Source organism: Tursiops truncatus, chromosome 3, assembly GCF_011762595.2.
Source record: "Tursiops truncatus isolate mTurTru1 chromosome 3, mTurTru1.mat.Y, whole genome shotgun sequence".
Taxonomy (NCBI): domain Eukaryota; kingdom Metazoa; phylum Chordata; class Mammalia; order Artiodactyla; family Delphinidae; genus Tursiops; species Tursiops truncatus.
The window spans coordinates 82,384,294-82,405,842 of NC_047036.1; positions in this window are offsets into that span (position 1 = coordinate 82,384,294).

Here is a 21,549-nt window from a genome sequence, read left to right on the forward strand (position 1 = left end):
TACATGAAATTTGTATTGATTACACCACATAAAATACAACATACAACTAGTGGTTCTGCTTATTTACTGAATTACTTATATCAAATTAATTACATAAAGATTATTTTGGTGCTTATTATATGGCAGTTTCTCATTTAAATTTTATCTACATGACCAGTCACAGATTCAATTTTTTTAGTCTCCAAATACAATTATATACCTGTATAAATTCTTTGTTTCCTTATAGAAATTTTCATCTTCTATATTTTTATTTTATATTATTCCACATTAGTACTTCTATTTGTTATTACATAATGATTATTGTTATTGTACTTTATTATTTCTTTAATTTTAGTCCAATTGAATTCAGTTCACTATATCTTTCATTGGTATTTAATGTTTTTGTCAAGATCCCTGGCTTGCAAATGCCATGCTGTTGAAATACACTGGTTTTAAACAGTCAAATCTGAGATTCTCTACCATCAAGGAAAAAAGTCTGGACCACTTATACTCTCATTACTATAATAATTACATTAAAATTGATTCCAGTTTTCCCATTTGATGCTTTTCCCTTCCATGTTGACACTTTAAAAATTTTGTTCTCATTGTATGCACTAGAATATATATTTGTTTTTACTTTTCACAAATATTCTAGATTTCTTTACTAGTGATAATTTCAAAACACATAATTCACAAATATTTTAATAAGTTGTATATTTGTGAAAATCTAATAAGAAAAATGACTTTAAATTTACTTTTATAAAGGGCCACTATAAAGAAATGTCTTGACTAAACGTGAAGATGGTGGAGTAGAAGGATGTGCTCTCACTCCCTCTTGCGAGAGCACTGGAATCACAACTAACTGCTGAACAATCATCGACAGGAAGACATTGGAACTGACCAAAAAAGAAACCCCACATCCAAAGACAAAGGAGAAGCCACAGTGAGACGGTAAGAGGGGCACAATCACAATAAAATCAAATCCCATAACTGCTGGGTGGGTGACTCACAAACTGGAGAACACTTATACCACAGAAGTCCACCCACTGGAGTGAAGGTTCTGAGCCCCATGTCAGGCTTCCCAACCTGGGGGTCTGGCAATGGGAGGGGGAATTCCCAGAGAATCAGACTTTGAAGGCTAGCGGGATATGATTGCAGGACTTCGACAGGACTGGGGGAAACAGAGACTCCGCTCTTGAAGGGCACACACAAAGTAGTGTGCATATTGGGACACAGGGAAAGGAGCAGTGACCCTGTAGGAGACTAAACCAGACCTACCTGCTAGTGTTGGAGGGTCTCCTGCAGAGGTGGGGGGTAGCTGTGTCTCACCATGAGGACAAGGACACTGGCAGCAGAAGTTCTGGGAAGTACTCCTTGGCGTGACGCCTCCCAGAGTCTGCCATTAGCCCCAACAAAGAGCCCGGACAGGATCCAGTGTTGGGTTGCCTCAGGCTAAACAACCAATAGGGAGGAAACCCAGCCCCAACCAACAGAAGACAAGTGGATTAAAGTCTTACTGAGCTCTGCCCACCAGAGCAACATCCAGCTCTACCCACCACCAGTCCCCTCCCATCAGGAAACAAGCCTCTTAGATAGCCACATCCACCAGAGGGCAGACAGCAGAAGCAAGAAGAACTACAATACTGCAGCCTGTGGAACAAAAACCACAATCACAGAAAGACAGACAAGATGAAAACGCACAGAGGTATGTACCAGATGTAGGAACAAGATAAAACACCAGGAAAAAAACTAAATGAAGTACAGATAGGCAATCTTCCAGAAAAAGAATTCAGAATAAAGATAGTGAAGATGATCCAGGACCACAGAAAAAGAATGGAGAGAAAGATCAAGAACATGCAAGAAATGTTTAACAAAGACCTAGAAGAATTAAAGAACAAACAAACAGAGATGAACAATACAAAAACTGAAACGAAAAATACACTACAAGGAATCAATAGCAGAATAACTGAGGCAGAAGAATGGAGAAGTGACCTGGAGGACAGAATGGTGCAATTCACTTCTGCGGAACAGAATAAAGAAAAAAGAATGAAAAGAAATGAAGACAGCCTAAGAGACATCTGGGACAACATTAAATGCAACAACATTCGCATTTTAGGGGTCCAAGAAGGAGGAGAGAGAGAGAGAAAGGACCCGAGAAAATAGTTGAATAGATTATAGTCAAAAATTTCCCTAACATGGGAAAGGAAACAGTCACCCAAGTCCAGGAAGCACAGAGAGTCCCATACAGGATAAATCCAAGGAGAAACATGCCAAGACACATAGTAATCAAATGGGCAAAAATTAAAGACAAAGAAAAATTATTGGAAGCAGCAAGGGAAAAATGACAAATAACATAGAAGGGAACTCCCATAAGGTTAACAGCTGATTTCTCAGCAGGAACTCTACAAGCCAGAAGGGAGTGGCATGACATATTTAAAGGGATGAAAGGGAAGAACCTACAACCAAGATTACTCTACCCAAGGATCTCATTCAGATTCGATGGAGAAATCAAAAGCTTTACAGACAAGCAAAAGCTAAGAGAATTCAGCACCACCAAGCCAGCTCTACAACAAATGCTAAAGGAACTGCTCTAAGTGGGAAACACAAGAGAAGAAAAGGACCTATAAAAACAAACCCAAAACAATTAAGAAAATGGTAATAGGAACATACATATCAAAAATTACCTTAAACGTGAATGGATTAAATGCTCCAACTAAAAGACACAGGCTCGGTGAATGGATACAAAAACAAGACCCATCTATATGCTGTCTACAAGAGACCCACTTCAGACCTAGGGACACATATAGACTGAAAGTGAGGGGATAGAAAAAGATATTCCATGCAAATGGAAATCAAAAGAAAGCTGGAGTAGCTATACTCATACCAGATAAAATAGATGTGAAAATAAAGAATGCTACAAGAGACAAGGAAGGACACTACATAATGATCAAGGGATCAATCCAAGAAGAAGATATAACAATTATAAATATTTATGCACCCAACATAGGAACACCTCAATACATAAGGCAACTACTAATAGCTATAAAAGAGGAAATCGACAGTAACACAATAATAATGGGGGACTTTAAAACCTCACTTACACCAATGGACAGATCATCCAAACAGAAAATTAATAGGGAAACACAAGCTTTAAATGACACAATAGACCAGATAGATTTAATTGATATTTATAGGAAATTCCATCCAAAAACAGCAGATTATACTTTCTTCTCAAGTGCGCATGGAATATTCTCCAGGATAGATCACATCTTGGGTCACAAATCAAGCCTCAGTAAATTTAAGAAAGTTGAAATCATATGAAGCATCTTTTCTGACCACAATGCTATGAGATTAGAAATCAATGACAGGGAAAAAAACGTAAAAACAGAAACACATGGAGGCTAAACAATACATTAAATAACCAAGAGATCACTGAAGAAATCAAACAGGAAATCAAAAAATACCTAGACACAAATGACAGTGAAAACATGATGATCCAAAACCTATGAGATGCAGCAAAAGCAGTTCTAGTAGGAAGTTTATAGCAATACAATCCTACCTCAAGAAACAACAAAAATCTCAAATAAACAATCTAAACTTACACCTAAAGGAACTAGAGAAAGATAAACAAACACAACCCAAAGTTAGCAGAAGGAAAGAAATAAAGATCAGAGCAAAATAAATGAAATAGAAACAAAGAAAACAATAGCAAAGATCAATAAAACTAAAAGCTGGTTCTTTGAGAAGATAAACAAAATTAATAAACCATTAGCCAGACTCATCAAGAAAAAGAGGGAGAAGACTCAAATCAATAAAAGTAGAAATTAAAAAGGAGAGGTTACAACAGACACCACAGAAATACAAAGCATCCTAAGAGACTACTACAAGCAACTCTATGCCAATAAAATGGACAACCTGGAAGAAGTGGACAAATTCTTAGAAAGGTATAACCTTCCATGACTGAACCAGGAAGAAACAGAAAATATGAACAGACCAATCACAAGTAATGAAATTGAAACTGTGATTAAAAACCTTCCAACAAACAAAAGTCCAGGACCAGATGGCTTCACAGGTGAATTCTATCAAACATTTAGAGAAGCGCTAACACCCATCTTTCTCAAACTCTTCCAAAAACTTGCAGAGGAAGGAAAACTCACAAACTCATGCTATGAGGCCACCATCACCCTGATACCAAAACCAGACAAAGATACTACAAAGAAAATTACAGGCCAATATCACTGATAAATATAGATGCACAAATCCTCAACAAAATATTAACAAACTAAATCCAACAACACATTAAAAGGATCATACACCATGATCAAGTGGGATTTATTCCAGGAATGCAAGGATTCTTCAATATATGCAAATCAATCAACATGACACACCATGTTAATAAACTGAAGAATAAAAAGCAAATGATCATCTCAATAGATGCAGAAAAACCTTTTGACAAAATTCAACACCCATTTACGACCAAAACTCTCCAGAAAGTGAGCACAGAGGGAAACTACCTCAACATAATAAAGGCCATATACGACAAACCCACAGCCAACATCATTCACAATGGTGAAAAACTGAAAGCATTTCCTCCAAGATTAGGAACAAGACAAGGATGCCCACTCTCATGACTATTATTCAACATAGTATTGGAAGTCCTAGCTGCGGCAATCAGAGAAGAAAAAGAAATAAAAGGAATACAAATTTGAAAAGAAGAAGTAAAACTGTCACTGTTTGCAGATGACATGACACTATAGATAGAGAATCCTAAAGATGCCACCAGAAAACTACTAGAGCTAATCAATGAATCTGGTAAAGTTGCAGGATACAACATTAATGCACAGAAATCTCTTGCATTCCTATACACTAATGATGAAAAATCTGCAAGAGAAATTAAGAAAACACTTCCATTTACCGTTGCAACAAAAAGAATAAAATACCTAGGAATAAACCTACCTAAGGAGACAAAAGACCTGTATGCAGAAAACTATAAGACACTGATGAAAGAAATTAAAGATGATACCAACAGATGGAGAGATATACCATGTTCTTGGATTGGAAGAATCAACATTGTGAAAATGACTCTATTACCCAAAGCAATCGACAGATTCAATGCAATCCCTATCAAACTACCACTGGCATTTTTCACAGAACTAGAACAAAAAATTTCACAATTTGTATGGAAACACAAAAGACCCTGAATAGCCAAAGCAGTCTTGAGAGAAAAAAGCAGAGTGGAGGAATCAGACTCCCTGACTTCAGACTATAGTACAAAGGTACAGTAATTAAGACAATATGGTACTGGCACAAAACAGAAACGTAGATCAATGGAACAGGATAGGAAGCCCAGAGATAAACCCACACACCTACGGTCAACTGCTCTATGACAAAGGAGGCAAGGATATACAATGGAGAAATGACAGTCTCTTCAATAAGTGGTGCTGGGAAAACTGGACAGCTACATGTAAAGGAGTGAAATTAGAACACTCCCTAACACCATACACAAAAATAGACTCAAAATGGATTAGAGACCTAAATGTAAGACTGGACGCTATAAAGCTGTTAGAGGAAAACATAGGAAGAACACTCTTTGACATAAATCACAGCAAGATCTTTTTTGATCCACCACCTAGAATAATGGAAATTTAAAAAAAAAAACAATGAAACTTAAAAGCTTTTGCAAAGCAAAGGAAACTACAAACAAGACAAAAAGCAAGCCTTAGAATGGGAGAAAATATTTGCAAACTAATCAAGGGACAAAGGATTAATCTCCAAAATATATAAACAGCTCATGCAGCTCAATATTAAAAAAGCAAACAACCCAATCCAAGAATGGGCAGAAGACCTAAATAGACATTTCTCCAAAGAAGACATACAGATGGCCAAGAAGCACATGAAAAGCTGCTCAACATCACTAATTATTAGAGAAATGCAAATCAAAACTACAATGAGGTGTCACCTCACACCAGTTAGAATGGGCATCATCAGAAAATCTACAAACAACAAATGCTGGAGAGGGTGTGGAGAAAAGGGAACCCTCTTGCACTGTTGGTGGGAATGTAAATTGATACAGCCACTATGGAGAACAGTATGGAGGTTCCTTAAAAAACTAAAAATAGAATTACCATATGACCCAGCAATCCCACTACTGGGCATATACCCAGAGAAAACCATAATTCAAAAAGACACATGCACCCCAATGTTCATTGCAGCACTATTTACAATAGCCAGGACCTGGAAGCAACCTAAATGCCCATTGACAGGTGAATGGATAAAGAAGATGTGGTATATATATACAATGGAATATTACTCAGCCATAAAAAGGAACGAAATTGGGTCATTTGTAGAGACATGGATGGATCTAGAGACTGTCATACAGAGTGAAGTAAGTCAGAAAGAGAAAAACAAATATTATATATTAATGCATATATGTGGATCCTAGAAAAATGGTACAGATGAACCGGTTTGCAGGGCAGAAATTGAGACACAGAACAAACATATGGACACCAAGAGGGGAAGCGGCGAGGGGCAGTGGTAGTGGTGGGATGAACTGGGAGATTGGGATTGACATATATACACTAATATGTATAAAATGGATATCTAATAAGAACCTGCTATATAAAAAAATAAAATAAAATTCAAAAATTCAAAAAAACAACTGTTTTGTCACATATAACAAAAATGTCATCAGAAATACAGTGTTGAATTCAGGCTGACTAAATTTAAGACTGTGTGATATGCATTGTCATTGATCTTTACCCTTAGAAAACAATTCCATTTCAATAGCAAAAAACATGTGCATTAGCATTACAAAGAACTCTACCTCCCCCTTGTGTTTATCATGTTTTTTGATGGGTAAGTTTATTTACTTAGTCATGATGCTGGACACAGATCTATGGCTTCATCGTAATTCCCCATGTATACTTATTTCTCTTTCACAACAATGGTTGCCACATCCTTGTTACTTCTATTTCTATCTTGATTAGGCAGCTGTTGCTAAATTATCTTAATTCTCACTGTCATCTTACACAAAGGAAATCAACAGTGCTCTGAACTTCACTTCAAGCAGTTTATATCATTTACAGTCTTATGATGTAGATGGCTACCTTTTCCACAAGTGCAAATAATCTTTCCACTGTTAAAATCAAAAACAAATGAGACCAGCCTCGAAAATTCCCTGAGCAGACAAAACGAGTTTAGTCATATAAACAGCTTAATTTAGCTTATTTTGCAAGACTACCTTGAACTGAGTCATTACTTGTTTGTCCCTCTGGAAATCATAAGCAAAACTTTAAACAGTTTCCCAAGATTGATATGAGGTAACCACTAACCAATTCCCTGTCATTTAAGATTCTATTATCATAACCAATCACTGTGAATAATCAAAGTCACGGCCTTCTCACTGTGCTGCTTTATAACAATACACCCTTCAGCCTCATTCCAGTTTTTAGTTTACTCCTGATTCACAAACTGCCTTTCAGTGTGTGCAAAATAAGCTTTGATTAATTACTACTTCGTTGATTCGCTGGTTTTACTGTTGTTTTTTCTGAACTTTTGACACCACCTCCTCCAAAATTCATGCTTTAAAAATATCGTTGTAGGACTTCCACCTCTAACTACAGAGGATTAAGTTGTATCAGGTCAACCTTCCTATGAGTAAAACATTTCTGACAACATCAAGGACCTACAATTGCGGGCAAGACGGCGTTCTAAGATATTTGTGGCAGACCGATGTCAAAAATGCCCCCAGTTTTCCACTCTTCCCGTGTGCACCCACTCCCTTTGCATTTGGACTTTGCAGACCCTCCCATTAAAGGTGGAATCGTGTCCCACACCCTTGGGTACAGAGGTGGATTTGGGACTTGCTTTTGGCCAAGAGAATGCAACTGAAGACGTGCTGTGCCACTTCCAAGGCTGATCCTCCAGAAGCTTTTGAAATTTTCTCATGGGTGCCCACCACTGCCACGTTAACGTCTTTAATGAATGACACACACGTAAGATGAGACACGCGGAGAACAGCCAAAGCGCCCAGGCTCTCAGCCAACCAACCTTCAGAAGCACAACTGTCTAGTTACTTGTAACTGTTTAAGATAAACGAGGAAACCCAGCTCAAAGAAAAGAAGTCCTCGGCAGAGTCCAGCCTAAACTGCAAGCCTACAGAATCATCGTTAAATAAATGTTTGGTATTTTAAGCTGCTAATTTGTGGTGTGGCTTGTTTCACAGCAGTTGCTACTAGTGTGATCCTGGAAGAAAGGAAATTACAAAAACGGAGGTCTAGTGAAACTATCCTTCAACCAGAAAGGAGAAATAAAGATATTCCCAGACAAAGGAAAATTAAAAGAATTTATCACTAGAAGACCGACCACTGAAGAACGGCGAGGCCTCCCAGGCGCCCAGGAGCAACCCTGAGCCCCGCGCCCCGCGCCCCGCGCTCCCGCCCCAGCGCCGCCACCCGCCTCGCCCATCTCCCACCTGTCCTTGCGCCTCTCCGGGGCCAACGGCGTGGTCGCAGTCGCTGTGCCGCTGCAACGTGGCCTCGTCTTTCGGCCTGGCCCGGCCTGCCGCCGGCGTCCATCAGGCTGGATCTGAGCTCTCCATGCCGTGCGCCGACGGGAACAAGACCATCCACCGCAACAAGGAACAGCTGCGGGGCCTCCGCCTCCCTTCGCCCGGAGAAGCTGCACCACCTGGAGATGCTGAACGTTAAAAGTTGCCTCTGAGAAAACCTCCCAGAAAAGCGGAAAGTTTTGAAGACGTATGTACTTAGTACATCTTAGTGTGTACTAAGAAAACCGAGAAATCAAATATAGAAGAAAGCACCATTTCAAGTCAAAAAAAAAAAAAATAGAATTCTCTTGCTTAAAACAAGTTAATGCTTGAGATGGAATGATTGGCATTTGACTTGTTAAACAGCCTGTTCCTGAACCAAAACACCTGTCACCACTATGTCTTAAAAGTTTCAAAGTTAGCATTGAATACTTACTTTCTCTAGTAAGAAAACCACACCTTAGATTGGAGCAAACTGCAGTTCTCGGGCAATCAGAGAAGTTACCTAAGGATTCAGCTCTCTCCTCTAAAGCTCAGCTTCCTATCAATAGATGATTCAGGTACAGGGGAAGTGCGAACTAAGGTGCTTAATCTGTGCTGATCATCATTTGCTGTGAATTAAAATTAAAATCTATATTCATGCACTAGACCCAACCCTTACTCAGCTGTATAATCTCACAACTGAGGATAAACCAATCATCCACGACTGAAGCTGTTACTGACCAGGGTTCTTGGCCTCCTTAATCAATAGAAATTGACCGAGGCTGGGCAAGAAATTCAGGCAAAGCTTTATTGGGGCCCCTGCTGCAGCAGGGGGGAGCAGAATAAGAAACAGTTTCCCTTGCTGCCTGGCTCCCCTGGGGAGTGGGGGAGCTTATTCCTTATATGGGGTGAGGGTTGGGGTGTGTCTAGGGGGTCAGCCGGAAGGGTGGCTTAGGTGGTCTGCCCACCCCTTAAGTGGTGTTGTGTGCAGGGGGCATGCGCAGTACCCACAGGGGGCATGTCACTTTCAGTCAGTCAACATCACCAGAAAATATAAAAAAGAAATCTTTCTTTTTAATATCCTGTAATAAACCATAATGGAAAAGAATATAAAAAAGAATATATATGTGTATATGTATAACTGAATCACTTTTCTGTACACCAGAAACTAACACAACGTTGTAAATCAACTATACTTCAATACAAAATAAGAAATCTTTCTCTTTTCTAAGAGTCTAGCCCAACAGTTTTCTCATTGCTACAAAGTTGGTGGAGTGTCTCTTTTCTGCTGGAGAGGAAGAGATACACATGCTCCTACTTGCATGCTAGGAAGTAGATTCTGGACAGCTGACTTTTCCTCTGCCCAGCTGTGTAGCAGCTGCAGTGCCCAGTGTTCCAAGTATGCCAAGTTGACGCAGGATTAATTCTGTCAGAGTCACTTCTACCTGAACTAAAGAGTTGCCATGTCTCTGTTGCACATCTCTATTAAAAGCTCTGTGGTGATAAGGTCGTGATGCTTTTATTGAACTTTCTTACCCTAGCACATGCTTCAATAGTTCAAGGAACTTGAAAGATACTTTCCACTTCTTCCTTTCCCTTACTCCATTCCCATCTTTACTCCCCACACTTATGTAAAACATTAGTATAATAAGAATTAAAAGTCACAAGAATCCCACACACACACAAAAGAATGGCTATAACAGTTCTTCAAAGACAAAGCAAATGATAAAAGAAAGAATCTTGGAGCATCAGGAAAGAAAGAAGAGTGGAAAGTGCAGAAAAATGGGTAAATGCAATAGACTATCTTTCTCCTCATGAGTTTTCTAAATCATATGTGATGACTAAGATACAAATTTTAACACCAACTGATACTCAGGACAGTGATGCTTAAAAATGGAAAGAGTAAACATCCTCAGTGGAAGTAAGTTTTCCACCCTTCACTTGAAATGGTAGAGCGTTGATACTGGTAAACTCTGATAAGTCAGACATGCATACTGTAACACTCAGCATAACCCCTAAGAAAACTATACAAACTATACACTCAAAAACACTATAAATTAATCAAGATGGAATCCTAAAAAATGTTCAGTTAACTCACAAGAAGGAATGAAAAGAGTAATAGAAGAATGGGAAAAGGAAAACAAATAAATAAATGGCAAACTTAAACCCTAACATATCAATAATTATCTTAAGTGTAAATGACTTAAATACACCATTTAAAAGATAGAGATTAGCAGAGTGCATTAAAAATAAAACAAAGAGAAATGTGACAAATAACATTAAGGTAACATCAACTGTAATGTTATCTTGAGAAGATGTGAAGTAAATGTCACATTACTTCAGTGGTATTTCTCCCCCAAACCCATAACCCCAGTCTTATCTTGATTTAAAAAAAATAAACATACCCCAACTGAGAGACATTCTACAAAATATTTGGTCACTAATTCTCAAACCTGTCAAAGTCATCAAAGGAAGGAAATTCTGAAAAATTCTGAGAAAATATCACAATCAAGAGGATCCTGCCAACAAACACATGAAAGAATGCTCAACGTCATTAATCATTAGAGAAATGCAAATCAAAACTACAATGAGATATAATCTCACACCAGTCAGAATGGCCATCATCAAAAAATCTACAAACAATAAATGCTGGAGAGGGTGTGGAGAAAAGGGAACCCTCTTGCACTGTTGGTGGGAATGTAAATTGATACAGCCACTATGGAGAACAGTATGAAGTTTCTTTAAAAAACTAAAAATAGAACTACCATAAAACCCAGCAATCCCACTACTGGGCATATGCCCTGAGAAAACCATAATTCAAAAAGAGTCATGTACTGCAATATTCATTGCAACTCTATTTACAATAGCCAGGACATGGAAGCAACCTAAGTGTCCATCGACAGATGAATGGATAAAGAAGATGTGGCACATATATACAATGGAATATTACTCAGCCATAAAAAGAAATGAAATTGAGTTATTTGTAGTGAGGTGGAAGGACCTAGAGTCTGTCATAAACAGTGAAGTAAGTCAGACAGAAAAACAAATACTGTATGCTAACACATATATATGGAATCTAAAAAAAAAAAAATGGTCATGAAGAACCTAGGGGCAAGACAGGAATAAAGAGGCAGACCTACTAGAGAATGGACTTGAGGACACAGGGAGGGGGAGGGGTAAGCTGGGACAAAGTGAGAGAGTGGTAGTGTATATATGGACATATATACACTACCAAATGTAAAATAGATAGCTAGTGGGAAGTAGTCGTATAGCACAGGGAGATCAGCTTGGTGCTTTGTGACCAGCTAAAAGGGTGGGATAGGTAGGGTGGGAGGGAGATGAAAGGGGGAGGAGATATGGGGATATATGTATATGTATAACTGGTTCACTTTGTTATAAAGCAGAAACTAACACACCATTGTAAAGCAATTATACTCCAATAAAAATGTTAAAAAAAAAAAAAAAGAGGATCCTCAGGAAACATGACTACTGGACCTGGTAAAGAAAACAACATTAGGAGAAAACTGAGGAATTCTGAGTAAAATATAGATTTTAGTAAATAATAATGTCACAATATTAGTTCATTAATTTTGACAAATGTACCTTAATAGTTTCAAATACTAATAGGAAAGAGTGAATGGAGGATCTATGGGAGCCCTCTGGTTTACTTATAAATTTTTTGTGCAAAATACTGTAAATCTAAAACTGTCCTGAAATTTAAAAATTTTAATAATTGAATGATCAAATGGTAATCTATTAAAATGACTGTATTATACGCTTCCTCCTTCATATCCTAGATGTGACTGTTTTATAGCCGTCCTAAACTAAGCAGTGCTCATGTGTCACAGCAGAATGTTGTAATGTAAACTTCATTGTAAGCTTCAGCCTGATATTTAGAAAGGAACACTCTGCCAAAAATCTTACTGCAATATGTTTCACAGTACATTTGTACATCATATGTCATTGTCAATATGTCAATAAAGCCAAATACCACACAGCTCCCAGACTCCCTGCTATGAGGCAACACATGTACAGTTATCGAAACTGAGTTCATATTAACCACCAGATAAGTATGTGTCTACTAGCTTCTCAAAGAACCCACTTATAGGTGGAATGAAGTCAATTAAGTGATGCCTGGCCTCAACCCCTTTGAATGGTTTTGTTGATTTTACAGTTGGGTTAAATTTGAGCGGGATAATTGATTTATATGTTGTCATGTCATATGTATCAGATCTGCAGACCATTTCTTCCTCTTTCTTTGTGGTTTTAAAACCAACAGCACAAAGTGCACTTGGGGCTTTGCTTTTCATAGCTAAGAGAGGTATAAGACTGAGCTGAAGGGGTGGAGTTCATGGCTCATTTCACTACACATTATGAAACACTTATAGGATAATAACCATTTTCAATTACACCCAGTCAAGCAGCAATATTCAAAAATGATTTTAGTAAAATCTCATTCCTATTCTTCCAAATAAACAATGCTTTTAATCTAAAGTCATATTTTTCAAAATAGAATCAAAACTTCCAGGGACATCTAAGTTTTTGCCAAGGTACAGAGCTCTGAGGCAGGCCTATATCTTTTTTAATTTATTTATTCACTTATTTATTTTATTTTTGGCTGCATTGGGTCTTCGTTGCTGCATGCAGTCTTTCTCTAGTTGCGGCGAGCGGGGGCTACTCTTCGTTGCAGTGGGCGGGCTTCTCATTGAGGGAGCTTCTCTTGTTGTGGAGCACAGGCTCTAGGCACATGGGCTTCAGTAGTTGTAGCACGCAGGCTCAGTAGTTGTGGCGCACGGGCTTAGTTGCTCCATGGCATGTGGGATCTTCCTGGACCAAGGCTCGAACTCATGTTTCCTGCATTGGCAGGCGGATTCTTAACCACTGTACCACCAGGGAAGCCCGGGGCCTATATCTTGAATCTGTCAACAATTCCTATTTTTTCTCTCTCCATCATTTCTTTCTTTGCTGCCATAGCGATCCTTATTGTTTTATCGGTTCATTGGTGTTGCCATACTGTCTTTTCTCTCTTTCTTCCTCCTTGCTCTTCTCTCTTCCTCCCCCTACCCCTCAAACACACCCACAGGCATCCTTTACTTCCTCTCCCTCTAAACTATAGCACATAAAGAAACCAAAGCTGAACTTCAAGAAGTTTGTTCCGCTTACACAGGGTGACCTTAGGGGCAAAGGAAGCTACTCATAAACACGTAATGACACTTGTGCAGCAGCAGGAGTTCTTATCGTGCAGATGGTCCGTGGAGGACAGATATGAGCAAGGCACCTTACCCTGTAGTTCACACACAGCCAGGAGTTGGGCAAGGAGCATAAACCAGGTTAAATGGAATCACTCCCTGGTGAATTTTCTGTTGCTGTTGATGGAAAAAAGCTTCTTCCTCTCAGGACCTGTACTAAAAGGACACAACCCCAGGCATGCTTGAGGCCAGGCCTCTCATCCAAGGAAGAAGCCTGAGGGCGTGAAGGTGGCACTCTGAGAAAAGAAGTGATGAGATGCAAAGAGAGAACCTTTGTTACATACATTTCGTAATTTGAGTCTATGAAGACAAAAGAGCTTTGACCTTGCCTTGCACAGTTCTGGGCAGGAATAACCTGAGACCATGAAAACCTGCAAAAGACAACATGAGAGGCTCTATGGGAGCTAAAGGATTAAAAATACAGATCATGAGGACCCAAAATAAAACAACTAAAGAAAAAGATCACTAAAGGAAAATGAACATTACTGTTCCATTTTAGGGATGATTTAATGATTGAAAACCTTTCATGGTCTTTACCACTATGTTAAACTCTAAATAATAAAATCTGAATTCACCAAATAGGGTTATTTATATTTTTCTAAAGACTTCTGCACTTTCATTATAAATTATGATTGAATTACTTTAACAGTGAAATTTTCTTGTGTGTTGAATGATATAAAACAAAATATTAAAGTGAAATAAAATAATGTATAAGTAAGTACTTACTGGACAAATGAAGAGTACAGTACTTTACTACACAGAGGATGATTATAAGCAGCTTCTTAATTGGAAATAATATTAAGATATGAGGTTAAAGTAGTTACTTTTTATAGTACATATGGTAATAGCCACAGGGATGAGCTATTACAATAATGAAATTTCCTCCTCTTTAGTTTTTAGAGCAAAATATGTACTCATTTTTCACAATGTTGCAGATACCGTTTTGTTACCTGCAATCCAGTTCTCAACAGATACTTTGTTTTTCAGTTTTATTTCTTTCATGCTGCTTGCCTCCCACTTTCTAGTCTAAGGAAGTCAAGGAGAAATATATGAGAAGTGAAATAGTTTTAAATGAGTCACATCATTTAAGATTATAGGAGGAAATAAAGTCAAGAAAGAAAGTCAGAGTTGTTAGCTCATTGCTCTCAGAGTAGACCATACACCTGGAAGGGATTGAGAGTCTTCAGGACATTCTCAGAAGTTCTCCTTCATTGATTTCCCCACCTCTGCCTGGGGCCAGACATCAGGATGATTCACCTCAACAACCCAAAACCTCATCAGAGATCTAACAAAGAGGGCTTTGGGTTTCTCCTTATCTTGACTCATTTCCAGCAGAGAGACGGATCATCCAGAATAAACTGACATGTGTAAAATTATGAGAATGTAAGTAGATTGGATCAGAACCATTACTGTCATCAGAGTGAGGGGGTAGCCTGGTATATCAGAGCTTTTCATAAAATGCAGGTGTTACACACTGGGTGTAATTGTGTGAAGCTATTCTTTATAGTGGGAAAGTTATCCTAAAAAAGTAGAAATTTATTCATTAAATGCATAGATTGATGGCCCACAATTCATACAAACTTTAAAGTGATAGCCCACTGTTGCATCTTACTTGTTATATTTAGGTCTAGAGGTCTTATCTTCCCCAATGTAATATAGATGAAGTAGTATTTCTTCCCCTCAACTCTACAACTTAAATCACTTAGAACACAGAAAATTATTATTGCATGGAATTGTGGTCTGAAATCCTACTAGGGTTTGTGGTAATACCCAAAAGTTTTCAATCTATAGTCACCAAGTCATAAAAACAACCTTGTTTGGTGAGTTCTCATATGTATAACATCAGAAGTTAATAAATGTCATCACAGAGCTTCCCTGATGGCGCAGTGGTTGAGAGTCCACCTGCCGATGCAGGGGACACGGGTTCGTGCCCCGGTCCGGGAAGATCCCACATGCCGCGGAGCGCCTGGGCCCGTGAGCCATGGCCGCTGAGTCTGCACGTCCGGAGCCTGTGCTCCACAACGGGAGAGGCCACAACAGTGAGAGGCCCGCGTACCACAAAAAAAAAATCATCACAAATGACTGTCCCTTCCAAGTTTATTTTCCTGCTTTCACCTCACTCTTTACTCCTCAGCTAGCAGATTTACTTGAAGTTTTTGTAGTGAATTAACCAAATTGAGCTGAAATACTGCTCCAGGTGAGAAGCTCTGTTGTGTGGGCCAGGGTGGCAGTAGTGGAAGACTTGAGAGTTAATCAACTTCAAGGTATATTTTTGAAGATTAAGAGGACAGTATTGCTCGTGGTTTGGACATGGTTTGTTTGTGATGTGGAAGGTGTCATTTACTGAGACTGAGTGACTATCAAGTTTGTGGGAAAAAAGGGGTTTAGGATAATGAAGTTTGATACAGAGGTCTATTAAACATTCAAGTACAGAAGTCAAGAAGGCATTTATAGTTATTGAAGCTTGAGTTCAGCAACACAATGAGTGCCTGAGATATAAAGTGGGGAATTACAGGTATAGAGATGGTATTTGAATGTATGAGATGAGATCAGGTCATCCAGGACCTGAGTGTAAATTTAAAAAATAAAAAAGTGCAAGAATGAGTACCAGGTGCTCCAATATTTAATGATTCAGGAGAGGAAGAAATCAGAAAAGGAGTCTGAAAAGGAGCTACTAGTCGGTAAGAAGAAAAGTGTGCAGGGTTCTGAAGAATGTTGCAGCCCAGAAGTCAAGGAAAGAAAATATTTCAAAAAGGTGACATAGATCAACAGTGTTGTTATTAAGAGGTCTAGTAAGAGAATGCTGTGGGTGGTGCACTGGGCTTCAAAGATGGAGATCACAGAGCACTTACATAAGAGCAATTTTAGTGGAAAAATGGAAGTGAAGCTCTGATTGGAGGGGACTGAGGAGGGAATAGGAAGTGAGTAAAGGGAGAGAATGAGAATATATAATGTCTTAGGGGGGACTTTTGCTATAAATGGATGAAGCAAAAGCAGCTAGAGGGCCATGTGGATTTAGGAGGATTACTTTTAATGGGAAATAATATATTACATATATATATACATATATATATATGCATACATATAATTACTGTATAATATATAGCTAATATTTACCCACTAGAGAAGAAGAAATCAAAAATGCTGAGGAGTTATGGGACAATTACAGAAGGTTCTTGATGTTAGAGGGCATAGTAGCCACTGGTCACATCACGGGCAGACTTAGTTAGGAGCTCGGACTAGTCAACCAAAGTAACAAGAGAGAAAGCAGAGTAAATACATAGTGACACAAATAGGTGTGCAGATTTGCAGGTGGAAGATAAGACAGTTTTCTTTGGATTGCTCAGATTTTTTTCAGGGAAATAAGAGATTAAATTAGCTGAGATTAGGAATGGGGAGAGTGAGTAGAGGTTTGGAGTGAGATGAGAATAGGGGAAACAGTTTTCTTGGAAGTAAGAGACAGCATGGATACCCTACCTATGAATATGGTTGAGGAATCCATGCTCCTGCCCACATCTTGCCCATCACATGACCAATGGATACCATCTACTCTAATATCAAGAACCTCTACCAATTATACCACAGTTCCTCAACATCTTCAACTTCTCTTTCCCTACTAGGTAATAGTTTTGTTTGTTTTGTCTTGTTTTGTTTTTTTGTAGTACGCGGGCCTCTCACTGTTGTGGCCTCTCCCATTGCGGAGCACAGGCTCCAGACGCGCAGGCTCAGCGGCCACGGCTCATGGGCCCAGCCGCTCCGCGGCATGTGGGATCTTCCCAGACTGGGGCACGAACCCGTGTCCCCTGCATCGGCAGGCGGACTCTCAACCACTGTGCCACCAGGGAAGCCCCACAGTATTATTCTTAACATGTCTTTCTGATTTATTTTTCGCTTATCTAGATCATTCATAATCATAATGTTTTACTTAATTTGAGAAAAAGAGAAATAATTCATGTCAATATTAGCATTACTAGGAAAAACAATGTAACGCTCGACTCTTCAAATGCCTATGTACTGTCATTTATTTATACAAATAGGAAAAGTGAGCCGCGTGAAACAAGTACAATATTTGTTGAATACCTCCTGATTTACACTCTCCTGTTTGTAAGCCTATTTCTCCCTCCCAAGGCCAACCTGCCAGTAGGATTTCAAGAAAGGAAACAGAATTAAATACGATTACAGAAAGAAGAGACTGATTTAAGAGAATACCTAGAAGACAAGATGAGAATGGGAAGTGCCCCCAAGTCCCCTGAGTCCCTTGAGATAAAAACAGGAGACATGAAGGTGGTAAGAAAGGTCAACCTATGCCCTCATTTTTCCTTTCTGGAAAATTCCTGCTGGGAATGGTAGATCCTGAGAGTAGGAGAGGGGGAGAGGATGGTGACATGTTTACCCAGGATACTCAGAGAAAGGCTGCAAGGCTGCAAGGCTGTAGGGCATGAGTCAACAAATCTTTTCTGTAAAGGTCCAGATATTAAATAGTTTAAGCTTTGTGGCCTATATCATCTCTGCTGCAATTACTCAACTCTGCCCTTGTAACATGCAGGTAGCCATGGACAGCACATAAATGAATAAGTGTCGTGGACCAATATAAGTTTCTTTACAGTATCAGGTGGCAGGTGGATTAGACCTAAGGCTGTAGTCTGGATATGTTTGCTCGAGGGAAGCTTTGCATGTGGCCAAGTTCAACCTGGCATGTCTGGAATCCTATGTCAGTATTGGCAGAGAGAAGCAGTTAGAGAGATAGCCTAAGGTAGCCCCCTTCTGGATCGCCTCCAGCTGGGGTGCTGTGGAGGGACGTCAGTTTTGTTACACCCTGGTAAAGAGATAGACACAGGGTACCATCAGAAGCATGTGGGACTGGGATCAAAAGAATGCTATGTGTAGGGACTTCATGGGACCGTGCACTCCAATAGGAAGTTTCAGCACAATGCCGTGTTAAATTAATTAAACAAGGAGGCCATTAGACTGAGGTGGCTCTAATGCCCTGGCCGCCTATGTAAGCAAACCAAAATTTAAGCCTATAAATGCCTCAAGGTTACAAAATTGAAACTTAAGGACAACCAATCACAAAGAGACAATGGGCTTTAAGCTACAGATAATCAATAATTTCCTTTCTTTGTGTCCACCTTTACTCCATAAGAATCTTTCCCCAAGCTCCTGTCAGTAGAGCACTCCTAACCACTTCTGGTCTGGATCTGCCCAGTTGGAATCAATTTTTGCTCAAATAAACTCTGAAAAATTGTATTATGCCTCAGTTTATCTTTTAACAGTCCAAACATTCATGGATCCACCACAGCGATCACTAACTCAAGGAATATATAGGACTAGTCACTCCACAGCAGAGACCAGAGAAAATCAAGAGAAGAATCACTTGTTTCCACAGACCTTGTCTCCTGACATCACCATAAGGTCACATAAGCCCCACGTCGCATGTACCAGAAGGCATCTTGGCAAACAGCTGGGGATGACAAAAATATTTTTTTTTAATGTCGAATCATCTCTAAGAGAATGTTACCAAATTATGTAGAGAAACTGTTAAATTGCTGAATTTGAATGCGTTTGCTGTATTGTAAATTAATAATAGTAAGGGAGGAGAGGGAGGACGTGAGACTTGTGTTCTACCCTACAGTCAAGGCATTGCAAGGAAAGCCAGACAAATTATAGGAAGAAAAGAGACACTTTAAGTTGAGCAGATCATTATCAAAAATAAATATTCCACCCTATTATACAATTTCACACAGGGTATTTCTTATTCCTTGAAAATTTATTTTGTGGAAAAAGGATGTTAGTTCAATGCCTAATCCTCACAATTCTGCATCCTGCCTACGTATCAACATAGAAAAATAATCCCTACGCAACTTTTCATCTTTAGATCAAAGACTGATACAAGGCTTATATAGATACAGGGCTTTTTTCCCTCTAATAGGAGTAGAAAAATTCAACAAACAACGTGAGCCACAGAAGAAGAAAAAATATTCAAATAGCTCGATTTATTTGCACGCTTGGGAATTTACTTTCTCTTAATACTAGCTTCTCCATTCTAAATTTCAAATGATAAAATGCAAACTTAGGAATACTAGGGAAGATCAAAAGGATTTTTAAAGTACATGACTCTAATCAAAGCTAGATGATACATTAAACTGAAAGCCAAAGTTTGATTTGGTGAAAGTAGCTTTTCCATTTCTCAGCAAGCTTGGCCTTGCTTTTATGACACTGACGTACTACCTGCTGCACTAAGAAGGCACTTGGCCTTTGCTTTAGATTAAGCGAGTCTGGTCCTCACTCCTGATGGCTCTCCCATGTCATCTTTGTACCATCGTGATGTTATGGAAGAAAATACAAAGTTGGTTCATATCATTCTAAAGGCAATCTTTCTTTAATTATTCATCGATGGGCCAGTTTCTAAAATATTATAACTGAAGATAGAAATTAAGATCCATTTTCCCAGATGACTTGTAAAATATCAATGACAGAGATAAGCAACAAGAAACTGGAAGTATGGCAATGCTTTAGAGCTAGAATTTTGTTTTATTTTTTCATTATTTCTAAAGTTTCTCTATTAAGATGTACCTTTAAAGGCTTAGTCAATGATGTCAAGAACTTCCCAGAAAACCCATGTCCTGTAATTTTATGACTATAATAAACTTTTTGCAAAGACCCCTGCTATTTATTTACTTATTGATTTTTTTTTTTTTTTTTTTTTTTTTTTTGCCACAGAAGAGACGGCTCATTCCTGAAAGCAGAGATTCTGACTTGATTTTTCTAAGCCATCAGAATATTATGAAAAATAAAAGTAACAGATCCCTGGATCCCTAAACTTACAGGTAACTAACAGTATATGAAAGAACAGGACTAAATATTCAAAACAAAAAATAAATACCGTATTATTATGGTAATTATTATTACAAACAAAAATTTATACTATATTGTTATGATAATACCACATTTAGTTATATAAATCCATATCTCTTCTCATAATTTCAGCCTAATTGAAGGGTGAGTGGCATGCAAGCATCTAGGTTCTGATCTATGGCTACTCTTAACAAATCCTTTAAATCTCACCATTAAATCAAGAATGATGACTGCATTTAAGAATTCCTTTTAGGGACTTCCCTGGTGGCACAAGTGGTTAAGAACCCACCTGCCAATGCAGAGGACACAGGTTTGATCCCTGGTCCGGGAAGATCCGACATGCAGCAGAGCAACTAAGCCCATGCACCACAACTACTGAGCCTGTGCTCTACAGCCTGCGAGCCACAACTACTGAACCTGTGTGCTGCAACTACTGAAGCCTGCGCGCCTAGACCCCGTGCTTCACAACAAGAGAAGGCACCGCAATGAGAAGCCTGTGCACTGCAACAAAGAGCAGCCCCTGCTCGCCGCAACTAGAGAAAGTCTGCATGCAGCAACGAAGACCCAATGCAGCCAAAAATAAAAAATTAAAATAAAAAAAAAAGAATTCCTTTTATTTAAGGGCATAGCTAATTAAAAATAAAAGAGTACCCTTAATCAAGATCTCCATTTCCTCATATTTATTCCTCTTAACTACATAATTCCACAGAGTATAATGTGTCTAATCATGAGAAAAGAAAGACAAATCATCAGACCTTTCTTTTCAAGTTTTAAATTTGGAATTTTCAAGCAATTTTGTTTTCAGGGATAAGGAAAAACAGATGCTTCTCCAATTTCAAGGCTGTAGCCAGATCTTTAGTATTTTCTTGCTAAGAGAGTTTTGCAGGGTAGGAAGACAAAATCTTGTTGAAGCCAAGCCTTTCCTCTTTCCTTTGA